Below are 12,500 nucleotides of genomic sequence, written 5' to 3' on the forward strand. Positions count from 1 at the left end.
CGCACGAGGCGTCTGAAAGGGTCAACTAACAATGACTCACTCACTGGGAGGTGCACTGAGGGGCGATCAAGGACATGCGGACACACAGAACAGTCTCATTGGGGGCGTGGAGGGGAAACCTCCCCTTTCCGCAGACGTCACTCACAAAGGATCACTTTGAGAATCATCGTCACCACCAGCAGCAGTCAACCATGCAGCCCAAAGTGGCCCACTTACCCCTCCTGAAAAATAGGTGCCTTATAAGGCGGGGCTTGTGCACTAGGATAGGGACGCGGGGGCGCGTCATGTCCGTGACCTCTTGTGGAGCAACAGAGATAAGGTCATAACAGTCACTGTCACCCACAGGCTGGGGGGGGGGGGGGGGGGGGGCTGGGGGTCCATAGGGGAGGGATGTGGGGGTGTATGGTTGGTTATATGGAGTGGGGTAGTACTGTTGTTTACGTACAGTAGGATGTGGGGGTGTATGGTTGGTTATATGGAGTGGGGTAGTACTGTTGTTTACGTACAGTAGGATGTGGGGGTGTATGGTTGGTTATATGGAGTGGGGTAGTACTGTTGTTTACGTACAGTAGGATGTGGGGGTGTATGGTTGGTTATATGGAGTGGGGTAGTACTGTTGTTTACGTACAGTAGGATGTGGTGTGTGTTTACGTTGAGGGCGGTGGGGGAGACTCGAGTAAGGTGTGTGTGTGTGTGTGTGTGTGTGTGTGTGTGTGTGTGTGTGTGTGTGTGTGTAACTGTATGTGTCTGCTTGCGGTGTGTGTGTGTGTAACTGTATGTGTTTGCGTGCGGTGTGTGTGTGTGTGTGTGTGTGTGTGTGTGTGTGTGTGTGTGTGTGTGTGTGTGTGGGTGTGTGTAACTGTATGTGTCTGCGTGCGGTGTGTGTGTAACTGTATGTGTCTGCGTGTGGTGTGTGTGTGTGTGTGTGTGTGTGTGTGTGTGTGTGTGTGTGTGTGTGTGTGTGTGTGTGTGTGTGTGTGAGTGTGTGTGTGTGTGTGTGTGTAACTGTATGTGTCTGCTCTTGCTATGTGCGTGTGTGCGTGTGTGTGTGTGTGTGTGTGTGTGTGTGTGTATGTGTGTGTATGTGTGTAACTGTATGTGTGTAACTGCCTGCGTGTGTGTGTGTGTGTGTATCTTACCATTGATGACGCTGGGGGAGAGCAGGGTGGAGTCTCGGGCGGCCAGCCTGCAGGCCCCCTCCTCTAAGCCCCCCGGCCCCGGCTGGGGGGCCTGACCCTCCAGAGAACTCACGATGTCTGACCGGTCGATGCTCTTCAGAGCCCCATACAGACTCTCCACTGACACACATGGGGCAGAGAGAGGGTGCATTGTTAAACACGGGGGGGGGGGACAGAGAGAGGGGTGCATTGTTAAACACGGGGGGGGGGGACAGAGAGAGGGGTGCATTGTTAAACACGGGGGGGGGGGGGTGACAGAGAGAGGGGTGCATTTTTAAACATCAACAAAAGAACAAAAATAAATCCAGACAGTTCAGACAGTGGAATAACTCAACGAAAGAGGGAAGGAGAGAGGGACATGTTGAGGGTCAGATAGTCAGACAGATAGACTTGTAGAGAGAGAGAGAGAGAGAGAGAGAGAGAGAGAGAGAGAGAGAGAGAGAGAGAGAGAGAGATGTCATTTAGAGGGAAAAGAAAACAATATGCAGAGATGGAGAGAGAGACGGACGTCTGGAGGATGAGAGGAATGAGAGGAACAGTATATGTAGAGCAGGGGAGGCTGGTGGAGGTAGAAATCGGAGGACGGGCTCATTGTAATGCATGGAATGGAATGTGGAATGGTATCAAACATTCCTCATTCCTCATTCCGTTCCATGTATTACAATGAGCCCGTCCTCCCATGTCTACCTCCGCCAGCCTCCCCTGATGTAGAGGAACACAGACTCACTCTTGGCCCTCTTGCCCTCCCGGCCGGCCCACAGGTTGAGCAGAGCTGAACTCTGGTCCAGGAGAGAGTTCGGGTTCTCCACCCGGATCCTGTTAATGTCATCTACACCAAACTGCAGCTCCCGCGCTAACTCTGAGAGAGGGAGGGAGGGAGGGAGGGAGGGAGGGAGGGAGAGAAAAGAGAGAGAGAGACAGATCGAGAGAGAGAGAGACAGACAGACACGCAGACAGTAAAGTCACTCACTCAGTATCTGATGTATCTTCATCATCATCTTTATCATTTGGAGACTATGTTGCAACGTGTACTGTATGGAAACAAACACATCCAGGCACAGGGCCACTGACCTGCCCAGCTCAGGCCCAGCTGTTCAGAGATCAGGGAGATCTTCAGCTCAGTCCTCTCCATGGCATTCACTGTGGCTGAAAGAAACACCAGCAGGTTCAGAAACACAACGGGACACACACCCCACACACACACACACACACACACACACACACACACACACACACACACACACACGCACACGCACACACACCACACACACACACACACACCCCACACACACACACACACACACACACACACACGCACGCACGCACGCACACCACACACACACCACACACACCACACACACACACACACACACACACACACACACACACACACACACACACACACACACTGTCAGCGTGTAGCTAGTAACTACTGTCAACCCCAGCACACCAGAAACAACCACACAGCCTTACAGTCCTTATTACAGGGTCATGTCATATTGAAGGATTATGATTATGAAAGATCTCTCTTAGATTTCCCAACATTACTTCAAAACCTGAAACCAAAATGAGTCACCGTCCCGAACCCCAACCCCAACCCTGTTGCTATTAAACAGATAATAGCAATCCTACTTACCTTGACAAAAGCACTGTTCTGTTGTGCGGGAATAATCAATATCACCCACAGAGTACAACATGTTTTTGCCAATAATGCGATCATCAGTGTTAGCAGGCCGTGGGCCGGGCCGGGCCGGGCCAGGCGGGGCGGGTTAGATACGGGTAGAGTATAGGAGTAGGAGGCACCGATTCAGACACCGGTTCCGTCTAGTAGCCAAACAGAACCATAGAGGGACAGAGGTGCACGGTAGCAGCGCTGAGCTCAGCAAGACAGAGAAGGCCACGCCCACACACCTCCACCTTTTAACCTCTGAACCAATGAACAACCCCCTCCTTCGCCGCTGTTCTCATCCCCCCCAGGGCCAATCAGAGGGCTCCTCTGTCTGGCTCCGCTGCGAGGTCACGCCCATTCTCAGCGCTAAGCTAAGTGCTAACGCACGCCATGCTAACGGGACTCGCAGCGGAGCGCCCGGCGCCATGCACACCATCATCACAAGGTCAAAGGTCATTCATTACCGGAGCGGCCCGGAGAGCCGGTAACGGGCCGGGCCAGGCTACCATGGATCTGCCCGGGGCCTGGAGAGGCCGCTTATCTCTGGCACATTCACTGTGTCGCCAGCATACGGGTCCGGTTCCGTCTGGGGGGGCGTATGCTGTTCTAGAGCAGTGCATCGCATCCAATGCCCAAAGTGCCATGCGTACGCAAGAGATATAGAGATACAGAGACTGGGAAGCAGGGGGGGTGGGGGTGGGGGTCAGGGGACAGGGGTCAGGGGTCAGGGGTCAGGGGGGCAGTGCAACATTCAGGGCCCGTCTCCTCCGCAGGGAGGGGGCTGGAGGACAGGCGTGGAGGGGCTTACCTAGACCAGGCTCATTCAGGGCGCTGTAGCGCTCCCTCAGGGCCAGGGGGGTCAGAGTTCGCCTGCGCTCCTCACTGCCGACCACCTAGGACGCACACAAACACACACACACACACATGACATTGTCACACCAAACACACACACACACACACACACAAACACAACATCGTCACACAAACACACACTACTCACTCACCAGAAACAGTGTCTCTACACCACTAAACAGTTCATCATTGCTGCCTCATTATAGGTATACTATTTATCTGTTTATCAAATAAATAATAAAAAAAAAAGAATCAAATCAAATCAAAGTTGATTTATTATATACATAGAATACAGGGGATGCTATGAAATGCTCAGGGCAGGCTAGCTCCTCAACAATGCAGCAATCACAAACAAACAACAAACAATGCAATATATTTCACCCAGGGCCACACTTATTGTCAGATAGTTTGACTGTTGATTGTATATTGTGTCCTGTATTGTTGTTCTGTTCCCTCCCCTGTATTCCACTGCCCTGTTGAGAGGTTGATCCTAATAAGCGTTCTATTGTACTTTAACAGCCGTATGCTCTGCAGGTGATAAAAACTATGATTTGTCACAACAAGGTAAGAAATATTCATACAGACTGTACGATATACAGGAAATACAGGCAAACAGCACAAGGTATTCACAAGGTATTCACTATGTATTCTCTATGTATTCTCTATGTATTCTCTATGTATTCTCTATGTATTCCTATGTATTCTCTATGTATTCTCTATGTATTCTCTATGTATTCACCATGTATTCTCTGTGTATTCTCTATGTATTCTCTATGTATTCTCTATGTATTCTCTATGTATTCTCTATGTATTCTCTACAAGGTCGTTTCTTGTCCTCAGCCCCAGAGTGGTTTTGTGGCAATTTATCTGTCTTGTTGTGAGTGGAGATAAATGAAGCTAAAATAGAACGGGGATGGTGGCGCTGAAGCAGGACGGCGTGCGTTCAGTTCATGTCTGCTTTTGAGAAGCCAATCGATAAGCTGCCTCCAGTCAGACTCCTTTCAGAAACAGATATTCCCGCAGATATCCCATATCTCCACTTTCTGATCCATTCTCTGTATAATTTGGCCTCTTTATTTAGCTTTTCAAAGCTGTAGATCACAGAGCAGCTGATGAAGAGCCCGTTGAGCTCCCGAGGAGAGATTAAAATCCTGTCTAGAGGAGAGGGACTAATCTATAAGCAATTACATTAAAAAAAAACCCGACTCCATTCATAATTTCCGTGAAATGACGAATGACTTCAATCAGAACTGCTAATGGAGAAGGGAGGTCCTGCATATCCTTGCCGGAGAGGAGGGGTCAAGAGGGGTGGGGAGAGGGTGTATTGGAGTGGGTGTATTGGAGTGGGTGTATTGGAGAGGGTGTATTGGAGTAGGTTGTGGGTGTATTGGAGTAGGTTGTGGGTGTATTGGAGTGGGTGTATTGGAGTGGGTGTATTGGAGTGGGGCGTGGGTGTATTGGAGTGGGTGTATTGGAGTGGGTGTATTGGAGTGGGTGTATTGGAGTGGGTGTATTGGAGTAGGTTGTGGGTGTATTGGAGTGGGTGTATTGGAGTGGGTGTATTGGAGTGGGGCGTGGGTGTATTGGAGTGGTTTAGAGTGGTTGAGTGGGGTCCTGAGAGCGTGTGAGTGGTGGAGGGTTAGGGAGTGTGTGTGTGTGTGTGTGTGTGTGTGTGTGTGTGTGTGTGTGTGTGTACCTTGACGCAGGGGGGCATGGTGATGTTGAGGTTACACAGCACGTGTTGTGCGTCCTCGTACTTGGTGGACTTGCGTAGGAAGGACAGGAACCCAGAGGCTTCCTTATTGCTGTCTCTGACCTGATACAGAGAGAGAGGGAGGGAGGGAGGGGGGGGGGGGGGAGGGAGGGGGGAGGAGGGAGGGAGGGAGGGAGGGAGGGAGGGAGGAGGGAGAGAAACAGAGAGAACCAGAAAGAGGAAAGAAAGAGAAAGGAGGAGGCAGGAGGAGAGAGAATCGGTGGGTGAAGAAAGAGGAGTGAGAGATGGAGAGAAAGAGCAGGTAAAGAGAGAAATCCCAGAAAGGTGGAAATTAGGATGGAGTGAAAAAAGAGTGAAAGAGAAAGAGGGGGAAGAAGAAAAAGAGAGCAGAGGGAGAATTAGGCAACCTGCAATGTCGTTGGTTCTGTGGAGCAGAAACACAGGAGGGGGGGAGGGGGGGGGATGGAAGCAGTCCATAGGCAGGCGAGAGAGAGAGATTTACCTGCACATTTACCTGGACGTCTGTCAGACCAGACAGTACAGAGTGACCGTGAGAAAGAGAGAGAGAGACAGTGAGACAGACATACAGACAGGCAAGGCCGCAAGATAGGCAGGCAGGCAAGAAGGTGAAAAGAGTTGTTTCTTTTAAGGACGTCATGCATGCAGTTACAGCTACAGAGAGAGTAGGTTGTTAGGTTGGTAGAGGGGTAGGTGGGTAGGTGGGTAGGTTGGTAGAGGGGTAGGGGGGTAGGTAGGTGGGTAGGTGGGTAGGTAGGTGGGTAGGTAGTTGGGTAGGTAGGTGGGTAGGTGGGTAGATAGGTAGGTGGGTAGGGAGGTATGGAGGTAGGGAGGTAGGTAGGTAGGTAGGTGGGTAGGTGGGTAGGTAGGTAGGTAGGTAGGGAGGTAGGTATGGAGGTAGGGAGGTAGGTAGGTAGGTAGGTAGGTAGGTAGGTAGGTAGGTGGGTAGGTAGGTAGGTAGGTAAGTAGGTGGGTAGGTAGTTGGGTAGGTAGGTGGGTAGGTGGGTAGGTAGGTAGGTGGGTAGGGAGGTATGGAGGTAGGGAGGTAGGTAGGTAGGTAGGTGGGTAGGTGGGTAGGTGGGTAGGTAGGTAGGGAGGTAGGTATGGAGGTAGGGAGGTAGGTAGGTAGGTAGGTAGGTAGGTAGGTAGGTGGGTAGGTAGGTAGGTAGGTAGGGAGGTAGGTATGGAGGTAGGGAGGTAGGTAGGTAGGGAGGGAGGTAGGTAGGTAGGTAGGTAGGTAGGTAGGGAGGTAGGGAGGTAGGGAGGTAGGTAGGTAGGTAGGTAGGTGGGTATGGAGGTAGGGAGGTAGGTAGGTAGGTAGATAGGTGGGTATGGAGGTAGGGAGGTAGGTAGGTAGGTAGGTAGGTAGGTGGGTAGGTGGGTAGGTAGGTAGGTAGGTAGGGAGGTAGGGAGGTAGGTAGGTAGGGAGGTAGGTAGGTAGGGAGGTAGGGAGGTAGGTAGGGAGGTAGGGAGGTGGGTAGGCGGGTAGGGAGGTAGGGAGGTAGGGAGGTGGGTAGGTAGGGAGGTAGGTAGGGAGGTAGGGAGGTGGGTAGGCGGGTAGGGAGGTAGGGAGGTAGGGAGGTGGGTAGGCGGGTAGGGAGGTAGGGAGGTAGGGAGGTAGGTAGGTAGGGAGGTAGGTAGGTAGGGAGGTAGGGAGGTAGGTAGGGAGGTAGGGAGGTGGGTAGGCGGGTAGGGAGGTAGGGAGGTAGGGAGGTGGGTAGGCGGGTAGGGAGGTAGGGAGGTGGGTAGGCGGGTAGGGAGGTAGGGAGGTAGGGAGGTGGGTTGGTGGGTATGGAGGTAGGTGGGTAGGTAGGTAGGTAGGTAGGTGGGTAGGTAGGTAGGTAGGTAGGGAGGTAGGTAGGTGGGTAGGTAGGTAAGTAGGTAGGTAGATACGCCACGATGGAGAAGAATACTTCACACAAGCCACTCGCCTGGCTGACACGGAACGGAAAGCGCACACTACGCACAAAGCCACACACACAGACAGACAGACAGACAGACAGACAGACAGACAGACAGACAGACAGACAGACAGACAGACACAAAGATATAGAGACAGACAGACACACAGACAGACACACAGACAGACACACAGAAAGACATACAGATACACAGAGATATACACAGACAGACAGACAGACAGACAGACAGACAGACAGACAGACAGACAGACAGTCACACAGACAGACACACAGACAGACACACACACACACACACACACACACACACACACAGGCAGACAGACACCCACACACACACACACACACACACACAGACAGACAGACACCCACACACACACACACACACACACACACACACAGACAGACAGACACACACACACACACAGACAGACAGATAGACACACAGACAGACAGACAGACAGACACACAGATGGAAAGACAAGATGTCAGTGAAAGAGAGATGTTGGTTGGAACAAGGACAGAGAGAGATTCAAGATTCAGACTGAGAGTGAAACCGAGAGACAGGATGGGAGAGGACACACAAGATAGGTTGAGGAAGATACACAGAAACCAGACAGACAGATGGACAGACAGACAGATGTACAGCAGACAGACAGACACGTCTGGAAGACACAATGACAGACACACAGCCGACCGACAAATCAGGAAAAAACAGATTGTCAGAAACACAGACAAGTACAAACACACTAAACCGAAAGATTGACAGTCAGTCAGAAAGACAGGAAAACACGACAAAACAAAACATCGTGACTGACGGACAGACAGATCGACAGACAGATCGACAGACACAGAGAGAACGACCGACACATCCTGTCCTCGAACGAAACGACAGACGGACCGACAGACGAATATTTCCATTAAATGGACAGAATAACGTAAATGGAATATTCCAGGAGGACAGAAGACAGGAACAGAGCGGTAGAGAGACAGGGAGGAGGAGGGGAAGACAGACCTTGACAGACACAGGCAGCCGGTTGTCCCTGAAGGCCTGGAAGCTGAAGCTGCGTGGCTGCTGGGTGGCTTTCCTCACTGGCACCAGGTTACCAGAACACTCCAGGTGCAGGGGCATGCCCTCCATCACCTGAGGGGGGCAGCAGAGAGGAGAACCATGACGTCAATAAGAACAGAATTATCAATAACAGTCTAAGCCTTTACCAAACACTTCGGTTCACACTCAGCCATCGGACAAAATAGACCTCGACTAAAATGGAGCTGAGAAACAGTCTGCAGAGACACCTCTGTGCACAGTGTAGCTCGCCAAGTGTTTTATGTGGTATCTCCCAAGCAACAACACTTTGATTGGCTACAAAATGAAGCATCAGAACTTATGCATTCTTGGTGAATAAAATCTCCCTTGGCACTCTAGAACGTTGACCATTTGTGGCGACTTTATTCACCCTCGGCACTGAATGAGTTAAGACACCTAACACGACCCTCCAACCCTGACCCCTGCCCCCTGACCCCCTGCCCCCCGACCCCTGCCCCCTGCCCCCCGACCCCTGGGCTAACCTCTATGTCCCTGCTGCGGGCCACCTCGCTGAAGTTCTCGTGCAGCTCCAGGGTCTTGTCCATCTTGTCATCGGTCATGCAGTAGCAGCGCAGGCGGCCCTCCCGGGCCTCGTTCATCTTGGCGAAGATCACAAACTTGGCCATGTACGGCACCGCCATCAGCTCCCGGTACAGCAGGTTGGCGAAGGTCACCGCCTCGGCCGTGCGCGGGCAGTCTGCCAGCCAGAACCTGGGGAGAGGAGAGGAGAGAGGGATGAGAGGAGGAGGAGGCGGGAGGTACAGAGGGGGTGAGGGGAAAGAGAGAGTCTGTGTGTGTGTGTGTGTGTGTGTGTGTGTGTGTGTGTGCGTGTGTGTGCGTGTGTGTGTGTGTGTCTGTGTGTGTGTGTGTGTGTGTCTCACCTTGCAGACACGTTGGTGGTGAAGTTGGCACAGTTGTGGGCGTACATCAGCTTGGTGGTGCCAGTGATATCCTCCCACTGGGCCGGCGCAGTTCCACCTGGGGGGGGGGGACGGGACCGTTTCATCACCCCATTTCTACACCTCCACTTTTTCATTCTCTCCATTTCTATTTGGAGAGCAGCTCTAGTGCCGACCCCTAATCCAGAACAGTAGTGTGTTCTCTGGCTCCAGACTGCATCCTTCCTCACCTTCACACCCTCCTGTCAACAACAGCTGGCTCTGAACCAAAGTTAAGTTAAATGGAGGACATTATTACAGGGAGACTCTGCACCGTACCAATGACAATGCAGAGGGGGACATACGGACACACAGACAGACACACAGACACACAGACAGACAGACACACACACAGACACATAGACAGACACACAGACACACAGACAGACACACAGACAGACACACAGACAGACACACACACAGACACATACACAGACACACAGACAGACACACAGACAGACACACACACAGACACATAGACAGACACACAGACACACCGACAGACACACAGACACACAGACAGACACACAGACACACAGACAGACAGACAGACACACAGACATACAGACAGGACACATAGACACACAGACACACAGACAAACAGACAGACAGGTACACAGACACAGACACACAGAAAGACAGGCAAACAGACAGACACACAGACACACAGACAGACACACAGACAGACACACAGACACACAGACAGACACACAAACACACAGACAGACAGACAGACAGACAGACAGACACACAGACACACAGACAGACAGACAGACACACAGACACACAGACAGACACACAGACAGACACACAGACAGATGGTCTCTGGACCGTACCAATGACGCTGCAGAGGAGGCGCAGGCTGGTGGTGTCCCCCTCCCCAGCGTCCCGGACGCTCTCCCTCCAGGACGGGGGCAACGGGATACGCAATCCGATTGGCCGGTGGAACTTGCGTCGGCGTGGCTCCACGGTCACCACCGGGCTGAAGGTCGCCTGGTTACCGAGCTGCTGAGTCAGCAGCTCGTCCGGGATTGGCTGAGCCTGAAAGTGGGAGGGGCAGAGAGAGACAGAAGAAGGGATGAAAAGAGAACAGGATGTTCTGTACAGAGAAGTTAAGAAAGGGAAAAGAGGAGGAAAAGACATGAACAAATAGAGGACAGAGAAGACTTAGAGGACAGCGCTCAGGGAACAAAGGGATGGAAAAGAGGGCAGAAGAACTCTAGATAATCCCACACCTTAGACACACACACACACACACACACACACACACACACACACACACACACACACACACACACACACACACACACACACACACACCACTTCATCACACACTTCATCACATACACACAGAGACACACCACTTCATCACCTCTGTCAAGGAGCTGAGAGCTCAGATCAGGGCTGAAGTGGGCATGAGTGTCTGGATGAAGGAGAAACACTAAGTGAAAAGAGAAATAAAATACATGCAGGCGCTTCACATCCCTATTCATCAGAAAAAACAACCACGTGGAAAGTACTCAGAAAAAAGGATGTAATGTCAGAATTGATGAATAAAAAAACAAATCATGACCAAAGTAGAAGATAAGGGACAATGTGGAGAAGAACCAAATCCAACCAACTGAATATTATATATATACGCCATTTAGCTGACGCTTTTATCCAAAGTGACTTACATTGCAGTGAGTTCATCCATTTCAGTATATATGGTCCCAGCAGGAATCAAACCCACAACCTAAGCGTTGTTAGCGCCATGCTCTACCAACTGAGCCACAGAGGACCACAGAGGACCACAGAGGACCACTCACACTCATGGAAACAGGAGACAAATATAGTCCTGGTAAACGGAGGTGTAGCGTCAGTGTGTGTGAGAGCCAGTTCTCCGTGTGTGTTTCTGTGGAGGTGTAGCGTCAGTGTGTGTGAGAGCCAGTTCTCCGTGTGTGTTTCTGTGGAGGTGTAGCGTCAGTGTGTGTGAGAGCCAGTTCTCCGAGTGTGTTTCTGTGGAGGTGTAGCGTCAGTGTGTGTGAGAGCCAGTTCTCCGTGTGTGTTTCTGTGGAGGTGTAGCGTCAGTGTGTGTGAGAGCCAGTTCTCCGTGTGTGTTTCTGTGGCGTCTGGACGGCGGTCAGCTCCGGCCTCTGCCAGCTCCCTGTCCCTGTGCTGCCACCCTGTCTCATTTGGCAGGGCGTGGCGGTGACTGAGGAGGCTGCGTTTGGAACAGAGCCTATTCAATCAAACCCTGAATCTGGACTTTGAGGGATTTGTTGTTGAAAACAACCCTCTTCTTGAGGTGCACCAATGCACATGGATTAACATTTCCATTTCCATTTATGGCATTTAGCAGACGCCTTTATCCAAAGAGACTTACAACAAATACATTTGTTTAAGTAAGTGAATCATCTATCCATCAGTCATCATAAGATAAAGTAATCAATGCTCTGTTTCTGCCTGAAACTCGTCTGGCGTTCTCTCTGAAACACGGCAAACGAAGCTGAGTGGAAGGAGATGGAGGGCCGTGACTGTGACCCCCTCCTCCTCCCCCTCCTCCTCCTCCTCTCCCATCCTCCTCCTCCTCTTCCCCCCTCCTCCTCCCCCTCCTCCTCCTCACAAGGAGGGCCGTGACTGTGACAGGCACAGAACTGTCTCTGTGATAAGCCTCTCCCATCCTCCTCCTCCTCTCCCATCCTCCTCCTCCTCTCCCATCCTCCTCCTTCTCTTCCCCCCCTCCTCCTCCCCCTCCTCCTCCTCACAAGGAGGGCCGTGACTGTGACAGGCACAGAACTGTCTCTGTGATAAGTCTCTCCCATCCTCCTCCTCCTCTCCCATCATCCTCCTCCTCATCTTCTTCCTCACCTGCAGCCCCAGCCGTACTCTCTTGGTGACGGCGGTCTCGGGGAAGATGGCCTGGACGTGAGGCACCAGCTTGCTGCTCAGCTGACCTCCCTCTGGGCCAATGAGGTCGCTCTCCTGCTGGACGCGGGACACCACGGCGAAGTAGAGGGGGAAGTCTGTGGAGATGATACGACGGATCCTCTTCTTCTCCAGCTCCTCGTGACTCTCCAGGTCTGGGGGAGGAGGGGGGGGAGAGGAGGGAGAGGGGGGGAGAGAGAGAGGGAGAGGGGAGG

At 52.0% G+C, this 12,500-nt stretch overlaps 1 pseudogene across 1 annotated transcript in view; it reads right to left on the minus strand.

Annotated features, from left to right (window-relative positions):
- The window catches only part of LOC310804637, a 42,055-nt pseudogene that overhangs the window by 5,764 nt on the left and 23,791 nt on the right, over positions 1–12,500 (minus strand). The window contains exons 28-38 of the transcript in view: positions 12,229–12,440; positions 10,215–10,419; positions 9,322–9,418; positions 8,923–9,151; positions 8,366–8,494; positions 5,396–5,515; positions 3,656–3,740; positions 2,250–2,324; positions 1,906–2,037; positions 1,140–1,298; positions 217–297 (exon numbers count right to left, since the gene is read on the minus strand). The product of the transcript in view is annotated as an uncharacterized misc_RNA (transcript). The remainder of the gene's footprint in view (positions 1–216; positions 298–1,139; positions 1,299–1,905; positions 2,038–2,249; positions 2,325–3,655; positions 3,741–5,395; positions 5,516–8,365; positions 8,495–8,922; positions 9,152–9,321; positions 9,419–10,214; positions 10,420–12,228; positions 12,441–12,500) is intronic.

The sequence above is a fragment of the Argentina silus genome (assembly GCF_951799395.1).
Source record: "Argentina silus genome assembly, chromosome: 5".
Lineage (NCBI taxonomy): Eukaryota > Metazoa > Chordata > Actinopteri > Argentiniformes > Argentinidae > Argentina > Argentina silus.